Consider the following 4,593-nt stretch of genomic DNA (forward strand, 5'->3'; position numbering starts at 1 on the left):
CACTAAGTAAAGAAAAACCACACCGAATCAGGCAACTGAGTCTCTCAAACCCCTTAAAGCTCTTTTAAAAGATACAAAAACTACTTATTTAACACAAAAATTTTGTTTTTAATGGGCACCAAGTAAAGAAAAACCACACGGAATCAGGCAACCGAGTCTTTCAAACTCCGTAAAGCTCTTTTAAAAGATACAAGAACTACTTATTTAACACAAAAATTTCGTTTTTAATGGGCACCAAGTAAAGAAAAACCACACGGAATCTGGCAACCGAGTCTCTCAAACCCCGTAAAGCTAATTTAAAAGATACAAGAAATACTTAATTAACAAAAAAATTTATTTTTTAATGGTCCCCAATGAAATAAAAAACACACGGAATCAGGCAACCGATTCTCTCAAACCCCTTAAAGCTCTTATAAAAGATTCAAGAAATGCTTATTTAAGAAAAAAAATTTGTTTTTAATGGGAAGCAAGTAAAGAAAAACCACACTGAATCAGGCAACCGAGTCTCTCAAACCCCTTAAAGCTCTTTTAACAGATACAAGAACTACTTATTTAACACAAAAACTTCGTTTTTAATGAGCACTAAGGAAAGAAAAACCACACGGAATCAGGCAACTTAGTCTCTCAAACCCCTTAAAGCTCTTTTAAAAGATGTAAAAACTACTTATTTAACACAAAAATTTCGTTATTAATGGGCACCAAGTAAAGAAAAACCACACGGATTCAGGCAACCGAGTCTCTCAAACTCCGTAAAGATCTTTTAAAAGATACAAGAACTACTTATTTAACACAAAAATTTCGTTTTCAATAGGCACCAAGTAAAGAAAAACCACACGGAATCAGGCGACAGAGTCTCTCAAACCCCGTAAAGCTCTTTTAAAATATAAAAGAGCTACTTATTTACCAAAAAATTTATTTTTTTAATGGGCACCAAGTAAAGAAAACCACACGGAATCAGGCAACAGAGTCTCTCAAACCCCGTAAAGCTCTTTTAAAAGATGCAAGAACTACTTAATTAAAACAAAAATTTTTTTTTTATTGTCACTAAGTAAAGAAAAACCACATGGAATCAGTCAACCGAGTATTTCAAACCCCATATAGCTCTTCTAAAAGATACAATAAATACTTATTTAACACAAAAAATTCATTTTTAGTCGGCACCAAGTAAAGAAAAATCAAACGAAATTAGGAAAGAGTGTCTCTCAAACCCCGTAAAGCTCTTTTAAAAAGATACAATAAATAGTAATTTAACAAAAAAAATATTTTTTTATTTGGCAGAAAGTAAATACAAATAAAACGGAATCAGCCAACAGAGTCACTCAAACCCCCAAAAAATCTTTAAAAAAATACAAGAACTAATAATATAACACAAAAAATTAGTTATTAAAGGGCACCAAGTCAAGAAAAAACACCCGGAATCAGGCAACAGAGTCTCTAAAACCCCTTAAATATCTTTTAAAAGATACAAGAACATCTGATTTGACAAAAAATGTTCTTTATTATTGGGAACAAAGTAAAGAAAACCAAACAGAATCAGGGAACCGAGTCATTCAAGCTCCGTAAAGCTGTTTTATAAGAAAGAATAACTTCGTACTTAAGACAAAAATTTCGTTTTTAATGGGACTCAGGCCGAGAAAAAACACATTAAAACAGGCAACCTAGTCTCTCAAACCCCGTAATTCTATTTCAAAAGATACACCAACTACTTATATAACAAAAAAAATTCTTTTTTAATGGTTACTAAGTAAATAAAAACAACAAGGAAGTAGGTAGTCGAGTCTATCAGACTCCGTAAAGCTCTTTTAAAAGATACAAAAACTACTTATTTAACACAAAAATTTCGCTATTAATGTGCACCAGGTAAAGAAAAACCACATGGAATCAGGCAACAGAGTCTCTCAAACCCCGTAAAGCTCTTTTAAAAGATATAAGAACTACTTATTTAACAAAAAAAATTCGTTTTTAATGGTCACCAAGTAAAGAAAAACCACACGGAATCAGGCAATTGAGTCTCTCAAACCCCATAAAGCTCTTTTAAAAGATACAAGAACTACTTATTTAACACAAAAATCTTTATTTAAATGGTCAACAAGATAAGAAAAAACAAACGGAATCATGCATCAGATTCTTTCACCTACTTTGTAGCTCGTTTAAGATATACTGGAGCACATCACTTAAAGAACAAAGATCGTTTTTAATTAGCGCTAAGTAAAGAAATTCACAACGGAATCAGGCAACAGTTTAAAAAACTGTCCAAATATCATTTGTGTATTATACAGTACACAATCAACCCATCTCCCCCAAAAAATATTTTATTCAGAGATTTCATGTTAAAAAACTATCCAATCACTAATTAGAATCAATCACACTCCTATTATTCAAAACATTAATTAATATCGTTCATAGTGTCCAATTTGCGAATTCTTTATCCCTTTTTGCAAAAATGTCAATCAAAACAATTCCTAAATACGCAATTTGACAATCTCTAGTTTTCGATTTGAAAAAAACCAGCGGGGAATCCCCGATCTTAATTGCTAATCACTTTAACCCTTTTTCTTTAAAGGGGCCAAGGAACGTAATCTCCTCAACACTTAATTTTTTTGGAAATTTGCACGTCAAACTGTGTGAGGGAAGAATGACTGTACTCACTCTCTTTGAAAAGGTGTATATAGAATAGCATAGGTAGGAACATAGTGTGCTAGAATAGCATAGGAAGGAACAGAGTATGCTAGAATAGCATAGGTAGGAAAGTAGAATGCCAAAATACCATAGGAAAGAACAGAGTGTGCTAGAATAGCATTAGCATAGGAAGAAACATAAACCCTTAAAATAGCATAGGAAGGAATATAAACCCTTAGAATAGTACGGGAGGGAAAATAAGTCCTTATATTAGCATAGAAAGGAATATAAGCTCCTAGAATAGTATGGGAGGGAACATAAACTCCTATAATAGCATGAGAGGGAACATAAGCCCTTAAAATAGCATGGGAGGGAACATAAGCCCTTATAATAGCATGGGAGGGAACATAATCCACCCAAATCCATAAGTACGTGCTCTGGAAAGACACCAAGGAACATAAGGCAAGCAAATCCATAAGTACATGCTCTGGAAATGTTTTTCCTATATGTCTCGGCAAATAGCATGGAGATTCCTATACAGGCAAGCAAATAACATGGGAGTTCCTATACAGGTAAGCAAATAATATGGTCCTATAGCTGCAAGCAAATAACATGGGAATTCCTATACAGGCAAGCAAATAACATGGGAATTCCTATACACACAAGAAAATAACTTGGTCCTATAGCTGCAAGCAAATAACATGGGAATTCCTATACACGCAAGCAAATAACATGGGAATTCCTATACACGCAAGCAAATAACATGGTCCTATAGCTGCAAGTAAATAACATGGGAATTCCTATACACGCAAGCAAATAACATGGGAATTCCTATACATGCAAGCAAATAACATGGGAATTCCTATAGCTGCAAGCAAATAACATCGGAATTCCTATACACGCGAGCAAATAACATGGGAATTCCTATACACGCAAGCAAAGTATAACTTAGACCTCTACTGAGAAAACAGATTAGACCAATCAAAACGGCTTGCTCTGTTTGAGGGATCAACTGTAAATCTTAGCATTACAAAAGTGGCATACAGCAGGTTTTGACTTACCACAGCTGAGCTTTTTAAAACAGTATATTTCAGGATGTTTGAGCACCTCATAAACAAAATAACTTAGGAAAATATCGGATGGATTTATTAAGGGGATTCAACAAATGAAAATCATGTTGCAAGGGTCAGCGTCAGCTGACCATCTCAAAGACAAATGGCCCAGTAGCAAATATTCGCAACATCATTGGGAACTCCCAAAAGAGTTTTATTAGAAATTGATAAGGGATCTTAAATGTGTTCATAGTTTGAAAAGCTAACGAGAGGCTAGTTTAAAATAAATTAAATTTATAATTTATTATAAATCACTAAGCTAATTTCTAATTTCTTATAAATATAAATACAGCATAAACAATATGAATCCTATGTCGAAATGGTTTTCAATCAGAGCGGGTAATACAACAGGGACCTCCCAAAGCTGACAAATAACTCAAATCATACTTCCTCTGAGCTGTTTTTAACGCTTCCCAAGCAGGTACACCTGAATTTTCTTAGATACTTGCCCTTTTCTGAACTTTAAAAAGAAAATCATGCTTTGTTCAATCGAAAGAAACAAAATTCACACTCCCTAATTATTTAAGTTAAATCAAATCTGAAAATCTCTATCTCCGGCACCAAACAGGAGTAGTTAAATGGTTTTTCTGAGATTTCCGGCAAAGTTGGGGACGGCTTTTAGTTTCCTATAGTTTATTAAGATCTCTTGTCGAATTCCTTAATAGAGATTTCCAAGAAGAGGATGTGGACTCCCTCAAAACGTCTTTGAATTATCTCCACCAAAATGTTAAAATATTTTCCTTTTTTTCAGGATGCTTGAGTGCTTTGTACCCCCTACTTGGCAAAGATCCATAAATGTATTTTCTAAATAATGCAAAATATTTATATATATTTTTATTTATTTATTATTTATCTATAAATT

This window comes from Artemia sp. Qi Xiang Cuo, chromosome 11, assembly GCF_049724085.1.
Source record: "Artemia sp. Qi Xiang Cuo chromosome 11, ASM4972408v1, whole genome shotgun sequence".
Taxonomy (NCBI): Eukaryota; Metazoa; Arthropoda; class Branchiopoda; order Anostraca; family Artemiidae; genus Artemia; species Artemia sp. Qi Xiang Cuo.